General features: G+C 39.0%; 1 protein-coding gene and 1 pseudogene across 1 annotated transcript in view; both read left to right on the top strand.

Annotated features, from left to right (window-relative positions):
- VAV3 (vav guanine nucleotide exchange factor 3) overlaps positions 1-11112 on the top strand; it is a gene marked incomplete at its 5' end in the record, with an annotated part of 378218 nt that overhangs the window by 40959 nt on the left and 326147 nt on the right. The gene's annotated exons all lie outside the window — the stretch shown is intronic.
- LOC106734963 (60S ribosomal protein L19-like) overlaps positions 8611-11112 on the top strand; it is an 18690-nt pseudogene continuing 16188 nt past the window's right edge.

The raw sequence follows: 11112 nt of genomic DNA, 5'->3' as shown, positions 1-11112 counted from the left end.
GTACAGTTTCCTACAGTATGTCTGGCATGTTTCCCATTGACCTGGGACCCAAACCACAGTCTTCTGTGTGGCTCCAGAATTTCAGAGTGCACCACGCCACCTGCTCTACTGGCTGGGTCAATGTCTTGTCTTTAATGCAATGCTGTTGGAAAAGAAATTCTTAGGCTTTTTGTACCTCCAAATGGCTACTTCACCCAGGATTGCAGACAACTTCCCAATTTATATTTAAGAATAGGCTAAAAGTTAATTTCTCAAAACTTATTTGCTACATGGAGGTTTCATTAAATTAGTCTAATTGGAGCTACATTATAACATAGTCCAGATTCAATACATTTTATGTTCCTCTATAAATGTAATCACATGCTTAGATTGATAGGTAGTAGTGTTCCATTGTGAATTCAGTTCAAACAGTAGTTATAGTAAATCAGTACTTCTTAACAATACTGTTCAATAAAACTTTAATATGTTGTCATCTAAAGGTAGATAGGATAACTATGAAATAATCTCAAGTCAGTGATTTATTTCTATCTTCTTAAATATAAATTTATAACCAATGACTAATGATCTGTTACTTTTATGAATGAAAACTATAGCCTATAGGGAGAAGAACTTGAGTGTTAAACTGTGTCCAGTTCATTAATAGATACAGATACTTTAAAGTATATTTTTGATATATATTTTTTATTTGATGTATGAAACTGTGGAAATACATTTAAAATATGCCTTAAAATACTTTTTATTTTATGGTTCATTTTCATGGGCTGGTTTATTTTTTTCTATTGAAATAATTACTTTAATTGAGAAACTTCTTTTGAGATAGGAAATGCCAAAATATTTATTGCATCTTAAATTGTTTTTCCCTCAGTTTCTCTCTCTTCATTTATCCTGACTTAGTTTGTAACAACCTAGGTTTGCATTTTTGAAACATTACATGCTCACAGAGAGCTAAAAGATTTGTCTATGTCAGCTCAGATTTGTAGAGAGACCTTCTGAGCTTTCTCTCTGGTATGCCTTCTGTAAATGGCTTGCTTTCCTAGGTCTGCTGTTAATAAAATCATTTTAACCTGCACTGTGACTTCCATTTCCGTTTGGGGTTTTCTTCTTACTCCAATATTTCCCTGTTCCAACATGACACCATCTTCCTCGTGCACTGTCTCTCTCATCCCTGAATATGTGTTCCCCACAGGAGCTTTGCACACTATATACCCTATTAATTCCTTTCCTTTTAGCTAGTCTGTAACTTCCTAAAGCAGAAACTTTGGTCTTAATTTTCTTCCCTACCTACCTCAAGTTAGCCTTGTGCTTGGCCTAGGAAAGATGTTCACAAAAATATTGGTTTATAAATCATAAAATGCTGTTCCATTCCACTGTTACCTTTTCCTCACTTAATTCCTGGACCCATACATTTCATCCCTAATCCATATTCCATCCTTGATCTTGAACATTTTCATTCCTGGCTGTCTTCTGGACAGTCAGTTCTCCTTGGCTCTGTAAGCCCCAAATGTGGCATGTCAGAAATTCAATGTCTTTCCTTGCATTCTCTCTTTCTGTTGATGCTTAGTCACTTTTTTTTAAAACCATCTAGTAATTTTTTTTTTTAGAGGTTTTTGCTATAGGGCGTGGGCACTCATCAGACAGACAGAGAGAAAGAGAGACAGAAAGCGAGAAATCACCCCCCAGGGGGGATGGCCATGCCACAATCCCTTCTCCTCCATTCTCCTCTCCGGATCTTGGGCATGCATGCACATGCGCCCGGCGTGAGTTTTAAGCCACCGGGTCCGGGACACGAACTGCGGTTGACTACGTGGGAGTCCAGTGACATAACCATTACAGTAACTGCTGGTCCCACCATCTAGTAATTTTTAAGCTCTCTGGTTCCTCTTCATAATTGAACTGCACAGTGGTTCAAATCAGTGAGCTATGAGGCCACAGCTCGACCCCTGGCAGACTCCTTACTTTCTCGATTCCTAATTTCCTTATTTGTAAAATGGAATTAGGAAATGGGGAATGAAATGAAGATTTGGAAATGAACCTACTACTGATGAAGGTTTGCATCTTCTTTAACCTTTTCAGTCAGCCTCAGCCTCTTCTTTTTTGAGATTCTCTCATACACTTTTCAACGTTTTCTGTGGTGATTTTGTTTGTAACTTTTGGAACTATCTAGTCTATGTTTTAAGCCTATTGGATTTATTTAGTTTTAAAATCTTTTCTTGTATTTGAGCTCCCTGTACTCTGAACAAGTTCTCTCTCCTTTTACCACACAGTAAAGACAACCATAAAGGAGAGCAATAGGTACACATTCCGACCTTTACACCTTCACTCAGCTCGATTTCTCTGCAATGCTTTCCATGAACATTTGTCAATTAAAAGTAAAACCATTTCCTTCCATTTTATTTTCAAAGTAAGTTGAACACATTTAGCCCATTAGTCCTGTGCTGGTCTCTATGCCTTGCTGCTATGTCACATGGGCTGGTTTTGTTTTCCTAGCGAGACTTTTTACGTAGGGTGTGAGCATTTACCAGAGAGACAGAGATGGAACGCAAGAAATCACTCCCCCTGGGATGGATGGCCATGCTGCAATCTCTTCTCTTCCATTCTTCTCCCAGGATTTTGGGCAAGCACACACATGTGCCTGAGAGAGTTTTAAGCCACTGGGTCTGGGACTCGAACTGTGGTCGGCCATGTGGGAGTCCAGCACCTTAATCACTTCGCCATCTGCTGGCCCCACTTTTTACTTCTGAGGCAAAAGCAGCAGGTCCTGTTTTCATTTTCTATGTCCCACACATGTTGCACTGTGCCAGGTAGGTAAGCACTCAAATGTTAGTTGAAGTAACTTTAAGTAGAGAGTTTGTTCTTCCTAATTATATCTGACAGCCACGGTGCTTTCCAAACATTATGGCCTCCTGGCTCAAGGCAGCTGGAGGAGACAGAGTCTTCTCTGTTAGAACAGGGACACTTCCCACTTGTGCTGTGCATGGCAGGTTACGGGGTGCTTTCACACGTATTAGCTCCCTGAATCCTCCTGGGACAGGACCATTTAATTCTCTCTGAGGGACGATGGCACTGGCTCCAATGTTTGCTGTAAATCACACGACTGGGCTGGGACCTGGTGCTGGCTTCCCACGAGCCTATTCTGTCATCCCTCTGAGTGTATGTGTACGAACAACTAGATATTCATGGTTATTATGTAAAAACAATCTGGTCTTAAAAATTAAAAGTAGATGTGACAGTTAAAATTTTACAAGTACTTCCTTAACTCTCTATCAAGTTTGTGGGTTCCTACAACTAGGCTCGTGAGAAGCTGTGTTGACAGTGCTGGGTTAGAGAAGTCAATTCATTATTTCAGGAAAACAGATCTTTTTGTATACTTACATATTTCATGATTGATAAAAGGGAAAAAAAAAAGCCCCTGATCATCTTTGTGATCTATTCTTAGAAATTAATGAATACTTTTAAGGTCAAATGCATTTCCTTCCGTTTGCCTCATAAATTCAGTTCTTGCTGCCGGATAGGAAAATATTTCTCTAGTTATCTGATCATGCATTTGAACACTTGAAGCTTCTGCTGTTGCTATAAGTCATTAGCACTAGGATGTAATTTTAATTTTGTACTCTTGGTCTTGTATACCTCCTGGGCACATTGAAATGCCAGAGGACCATCAGACTGGGCAGGTTACACTTAAACTGACTCTGTCTTCCCTATCATCATTTAATACCAGTAGCCATCTCACATTTCTCTGGGGAACATTACCTTGTGAAATTCATTTAAACATTTCCTTTTCTTTTGGTTTGTACAATCAGATGCCAAAACCATTTTAAATATTAAACATTTAAAACACTAAAAATAGATATGGATTGCTCTAGACAGTATGGTCTCCACGAAGACAAGACAGTCTTGTGTGTGTGTTCTGGATGAGATATAATCTCTTTATAGTTTTAAAAAACGGACATGGAAAGTCCTGACAATAGGCTAACTTAGAGGTAGTATAACATGAGATTGCTGTCCTCACTTCAACCTTGGAAAGCAAGAAAATGCACGTTGACTTACCTGCTCATAAGTATACTGCTACTGTACCAGTGGTTTTGCTTTTATTCCTTTTTTAGGTTTATTTATTTCTTCCATGAGAGGGAGGAAGGGAGGGAGGGAGAGAGGGAGAGAGAGAGGGAGAGAGAGAGAGAGAGCGAGCGAGCGAGCGCGAGTGAGCGCTAGCGAGCACGCGCACGCATGCGGGAGAGAAAGAAGGGCATTCCCTATAGAGTCCTCACATCAGGATCCCACCCTGTCTTGGAGCCAGTCTGGATCATAGGCATGCCTGCACACCTGTGTACACAGGGAAACGGTGGGATGCAGGGTGGGACCTTCCCTTATGGCCTCAGCAAGGCAAAGTGTCATGTTACCAGTGTGCCACTGCACTGTCCCTAAGTGGTTTTGGTGCTGTGAAAAATGTGGCTGCAGATAGAGCATGGCTGAAACTTTTTAGTTCAGCCAAAAACCAGTAGTTGAGACTTTCTTTTCACAGAGGAGTTTGCTAGAGAGGCTAGGTTGTAAGGGTAAACCAGGCTTGCAGTTACTTGGAGTATACGTGGTACTCTCGGAGGGACCTTTCGATATCAATTTAGGACATATCTTGTTCATGCCTGGAGTAACTAGTGAATACTTTGTGGGGGAACAAACTTAATACTAGGGAAGAGAGAGATCAGAGAAGGGCAAGAAGAGTGGAGATGGAGAAACTGGACCTCAAGAAGGATGGATTGGAGGTTCTTCTGCATATACCTTTTCCAGGGAGCCCGAGTCCTCAAGTTTTGTCCACTATGACACCTCCTTTTAGTATCCTTGGAATTTTATTTTCTAAGACCTCTTCAAATATCAGGGAGTAAACTCTTAAAGTTTGTAGTATAGGGTTGTGGGAGGAAAATTCAGTGTTACCAATATTAAGTATTAACCACTACCTGCTCTTGGTGGTATTCCTTGTGTATTCTTAAAACCTGAGTTTTTCTCAGATTGCTTACCAAAAATTACAAAACAGAAGAGTGTTAGTATTATTTAGCATACTTTCAGTTGATGAATTCTCTCTTGGAAATATTAGTGTTTTTTTTTTTTTTTTTAATTGCGTGAGGGTTTTTTGTGGATTCATTGGAGAGAGATGGGAGTGGGAGGAGATGAGAAAGCACCCTTAGGGAGATGGTCATGCCATCATCCTATCTCCTCCATTCTCCTCTCAGGATTTTGGGCATGAACACACATGTGCCCAGCATGGTTTTCAAGTCACTAGGCCTGGGACTCGAGGCTTGCAGTCAGCCATGTGGGATTCAGTCACCTTAACACCAGGCAACCAGCCAACCCATTAGTTTGTCTTAAAGGCAGACTTGTTAATTCTGTGTGAAAAATTTTTATGAAATACCTTCTTTTCAGAAAATGATAGTTTTAGGTATATTCTATATATTCGTCAGATTTCACAAAGCCTTTGTTTTTCAGAGGAAAATAAGGAAAATGAAGAAACAAAATACTCGATATTTACCTTCTTTTTTTTTTTGGAGAGGTTTTTGCCATAGGGCGCATGTACTCGCCAGACAGACAGAGAGAGACAGAGAGACAGAAAGCGAGAAACCATCCTCCCCCAGGGGGGATGACCACACCCTTCTCCTCCATTCCCCTCTCAGGATCTTGGGCACGCACTCACATGTGCCCAATGTGAGTTTTAAGCCACCGGGTCCGGGACATGAACCACGGTCGACTATATGGGAGTCCAGCGACATAGCCATTATGCTATCTGCTGGTCCCTAATATTTACCTTCTTTCAAACTTGCAAGTGGTTTAGCCCCAGCTAGGCTGTCTCATTACTGTATCGTGGCGCTTCTGATCTTTTAGCAACATTCACTACACTTTCATCTACATACACCAGCGCTGTTTGCAGTCAGTTTGCTTCTAAAAATACAACGGAAGGGCAGAAGAGTCTGAGGCAGCTGCCCAGTATTAAATTTGTGGGTCAGAGAGTTTGTAAACTCAGGATGATGCCAGGTTTTCTTTTATATCCTCTTTTATATAACCTGGTTGGTTGATTATTTAGAACAAAATCTGTTTTCATTTTCACTTGGCCAATCTGTTGACAGTTCATTCTCATGGGGCCGATGGTAATGTCACTTTTCTTTCTACAGTCGTGATCACGCTGGTGGCCTATTGTTCCAACTGAACATTTCTCTTTAAAATACCCTTGTCAGGAAGAAACCAAAGTGCATTTAAATGACTTGATTTGCATTTTACTTGTTTATCTTAACCATATGGAGGATTTAAAAATGATTTAAACAGTCTTCAGAGTAGGTCATCTCTACAGTGCATTTAGGATTTGTATGCCCGCGGTTATGGTTCACGTGGGGCACTGTGCTGTATCCCCTTAGACATTTCTTCCCAGGTGACCCACCACCATCACAAATGTTTCCCATGTCGATCTCATTATTTCTTTGTTTGCAATCTACTTCTGTTAAGCTTATGTTTTATGCATAGCACACAAGAAAGAGAAAACACAAACTAGAGAGTATAATACACAGATATATATGTAAATGTTAGGATTATGGGTAACTTTCATATTACATTGGTGTTTCTTGGTAGTTTCCAACTTTTATTGTCTTTGCTCATTTTCCTTTTATAAAGTGAAAACTGCTAAAACCTTCTAACCTTAACTGATAATATTAACTTGTATTTTTATGTGCTACTGCTGTGTGGTAGAAATTGGGAGGAGAAGAGGACCTGCTTTATTTTTAGGATAGTAAGTAACTGAGTAATGTTTTATTTGTCTGGTAGTGCTGAATAGTTTGAATAGTCTGCTCGAGTAAATTTCATATGACTTATACCTTTTAAAAACTGGAATTTTGGGCCCAGCCATGGTGGTGTAAGGGGTTGGGAGCCACTGCATAGTGACTGAGGCCTGGGTTTGATTTGTGACCCAACCCAAACAGGCTGGGCATGGTTGTGTGAACTTGTGGTCCTCACTGACTTGTAGGCTGGGGCAGGAGGATCATGACATGGTGAGACCCTGCAAAAAACCTCCCTTTCTTCCTACAATAAAACCAAAACAAACAACAAGCAAACAAAAAACAAAAAAAAAAATGAAAGCTGACATTTTGAAGTTTTCAACCTTAAGATGAAAATATGAAATTTCACTTTTTCAAATTTATTGTGATTAAAAATAACACATACATTGAATCAAGGTGGATGTTTCCTTGTAACACCGTTACTGTGACCTACAATTATCATGCCTGTAGTAACCAGTGAATACTTTAGGGGGAAAAAAATCATGACAAAGCAGCAGGTATAGCCAATGCATTATGACTTTTAAGGGGATTTTTGTAGACTACCTGGAAGAGTTCTGTGAGGTGACTGGTGTTCTTTAATTGAATAGTCTGGTAGTATTATTATTTAAAGCAGTAAGAAAAAATGAGCTTACATTGTGACCTTTTAGGAAATTCTTCATGTTCTAATCCATTTTAAAAATCTTTTAAAAAATAATTATTTATTTAATTTTATTTATTATTGTTATTTTAAAATTTGCTTAGAGAGAGACAGGGAAAAAGGGAAAGTGGGAAAGCAAGCCACCAGATCCAAGACTTGAACCTTGGTTGACCATGTGGGAGTCCAGCACCTTAATCACCATGCAACCTGTTGGCCTCTTAAGTACATTTTTAAATGAGTTCTATGCTTTGCTGTATTTTATGGTTATGGAGTTTGTCAATAATTTGTACCAATTAGATTAAAATGGATCCAACAGGTTATGTGATTTATCTTTGATAGTAGAATTATTGAATTCTGAAAAAAACCTGTGATAATCTTTTTTTATTCTTACCATCTTTGTTTAATTTTTATTTCATTTAAAATCTTTGGTATAGTTATTAACCAAGAGTTTTTATAAATCTATTGACATAAATACTCTCATAACAGTTTTCTATTTATGTGATAGTTGTCCCGAGTAACTGAAAGGTCTTGAGTAAGACAATTCTCAGTTATTCATTTTTAACCATTTGGAGGGTCATTGTCTATGTTAAATGTCCTTGTACAAGCTTCTTTTGCTGAATATTGGAAATGGAAATGAACAGGATAGCATAACTACTGAAAGCAAAAACTTTAAGGATTTACTTGGTAAAAAGCTACTGAAAATAAAATACAGCCTATCCATTACTCAAAAACATAGTTATTTAGATAGCAGATTTTTTTTTTCCTTTAGCTATTAGGAATATTAGTCTGTGAAAGCCTTTCCCTGATTTAACAAGAGGTAAAGTATATGATTTAAACTTTAAAAATTACTGAGATAGGGACCAGCAGTTAGCGTAATGGCTATGTCACTGAACTCCCATGTAGTAGACTGCAGTTTGAGTCCGGGCCCAGTGGCTTAAACTCACACTGGGTGCGTGTGCATGCGTGCCCAAGATCCCGAGAAGAGAACGGAGGAGAAGGGACTGTGGCATGGCCATCCCCCCTGGGGGGGTGATTTCTCGCTTTCTGTCTCTCTGTCTCTCTCTGTATTTCCAGCGAGTGCATGTGCCCTATAACAAAAACCTCTCCCCCGCAAAAAAAAAATTACTGAGATAATTTATATGACTATTAGTTGTACTTACGTAGATGAGTACTTGTAATTTTGTCGAGGTATGTAGGGAAGTTTCTCCCTACACTAAATATTGCCAAAATGCTGTATATTTTGGGGTGGGGGATGGGACTGGAAGAGGGCAATTATTTACAAAAATTTGTTTTTAAATGCTTCTTTATTACTCCTTTTGTGTCAGCTATCACATGTCACTCCTGTTATATTTTCTTAGTGTCCTTTCTTGTTTAACATGGAAAAGAGGTAACTAAGATTGTTAAAATCATGGTAGGAAAATATGCATGGTTTAGTGTTTACAAAAGACCTGAAGAGGAAATAAGCAATGAGCTAAAATATCCTCATAACAACAACAAAACTCCCTAAACACTTTCCATGTTACAAATGCAGCACATGTTTGCTTTAAAACGTTAGAAATTACAAACAAGAAGGAAAAGGTAATTTGCAGCCTCACCTACGGGAGAGATCATTGTGTCCTTCTTAAAACAGGAAGAGAAACCACTGGAAGTGTAGTAGCAGGAAAAGGGTTGACGTAAGGAATTATATAGGAAGAGAACATTGGAAATAACTGATACCACTTGGAGGAAATCAAAAAGTGCTAGAATCAGAGGAAGCCACCACTTAGGATAAGAGTCACCCGTAGCCCCAAACCGGTTGATGGACAGGAGCTTTGCCCCCAAATCACACCAACATCAGTTTAACAACAGCCCCACTTCTACCGGTGATGCTGCAGGGAGAGTACGGCTTCCTTTTGCCCATACTCTAGCCTTCCCGACTGTGCCTCTTGTCAACAGAGCATAAACCAAAATCTGCTCACAAGGAAGCGAAGAAAGGTAGTTTTCAGGCTTCTAGCCACTGTGGAAGAAATGGAAACGGTAGAGATTATGTTGGTAAGTCTGCTATCCACAGGTAATATCTACCACGACAAAGTGTGCCAATTCCTTCCTCAACCCATACACCTGCAGGCACACATACACGCTACTTATAACACTATACTTAACCAGGACCGTAGGTATAGTTATTTAATAATTTGCTTTTATCACTTGATTTAATGTAATGCAGATCTTTTCAAACTCTTTATACCTAGATATTTAAGTTGTTTTTGTTAAGAAGGGAATATGTTCATATTTTTTGGTAAACCACTCACATTACTTTTTAAAAAAAGAATCATTTAATGTAATTCCATGTGTTATTTTTATTTATTTTAGAAAATTTGATCAGAGAGAGAGAGAGAGAGAGAGAGAGAGAAAGGGGAAGTGAGAAAGCAAGCTGCCAGGTTGGGGACTCAAACTGTGGTCGGCCATGTGGGAGTCTAGCACCTCAACCACCACTCCACTTGCTGGCCCCCATATTACTTCTTTTGATCAACATCCTTTTGAATGACTCTTTAGTGAGTGTAGTTTTATTAGACAAGCATCTAGTGCTAGATAATCGAGGTTATTTCCAAGTCTTTGCTGTTACATCAGTGCTTTGCTGGACATCTTTTGTATAAGCTTTGGGTATCTTTGTATTTGCTCTTTCTTCCTTCAGGAAAGGTTTCAACAAATGCAGTTATTGACTCAAATAGCACAGTGCATGGCCTTTTTGACATGTATTTTGCTTTTCCCAGGTTCTTTTTGCTTTCTTTTGTTTCTTAGCTCCAGTAACTAGATGCTGGAAGTTGTTAAATGTGTTAATAATAACCCAGGGTAGATTTTAACAGCAAGGCCCTTTTGCATCTGGAGTCTCAACCCCCTCATACGAAATACTTCAACCTCTGCCCATGCTTCATGGGTACAATTTTGTTGTAAACAAGTGCTTGAATATACATGTAATTTTGCTTTTGGAATTATTATTATTTTTTAATTTTTATTTATTTTTTTTGGGAGAGGTTTTCACTATAGGGTACGTGCGCTCACCAGACAGACAGAGAGAGACAGAAAGCGAGAAATCACCCCCCCAGGGGGAATGGCCATGCCGCGATCCCTTCTCCTCCATTCTCCTCTTGGGATCCTGGGCACGCACGCACACGCGCCCAGTGTGAGTTTTAAGCCACCGGGTCTGGGACACGAACCGTGGTTGACTACGTGGGAGTCCAGTGACATAGACATTATGCTAACTGCTGGTCCCGCTTTTGGAATTATTTGACTCTAGGTAGCACATTTCATTTATAATTGGCTGTAAATTGTTACAACGATTGGGCATATATGGGTTTTTTCTAGAGGAAGAAGAGTGTAATTTAGAAATTGTTTTCAAATGTAACTAAACCTTAGCGAATGTTGAATTGAGTAATTGTCATTATATTTATGACTTTTGTGACATTTAAAGATAACATTTAACTTAAGTTTGAAAGTGTATCTAATATTGAGATACTAAATTTTTAGTGGTTTTGTTTGTTTGTTTGTTTGTTTTGGTCTTCAGTATTTTTGTAGGCCCCTGAATAGCTCATTGGCTGTAGGCATTTGTCTATGGTACTTAATGGGTAGCCTGGGCTGAGTATGGTCATGAGCCATGTAACTTTTTTTTTTTTTTTAAGACGGGTTTTT

This window comes from Tupaia chinensis, unplaced genomic scaffold (genome assembly GCF_000334495.1).
Source record: "Tupaia chinensis unplaced genomic scaffold, TupChi_1.0 Scaffold000270_1, whole genome shotgun sequence".
Lineage (NCBI taxonomy): Eukaryota > Metazoa > Chordata > Mammalia > Scandentia > Tupaiidae > Tupaia > Tupaia belangeri.
The sequence above is the reverse complement of the archived record's forward strand: the minus strand, read 5'-3'. Positions and strand labels throughout refer to the sequence as shown.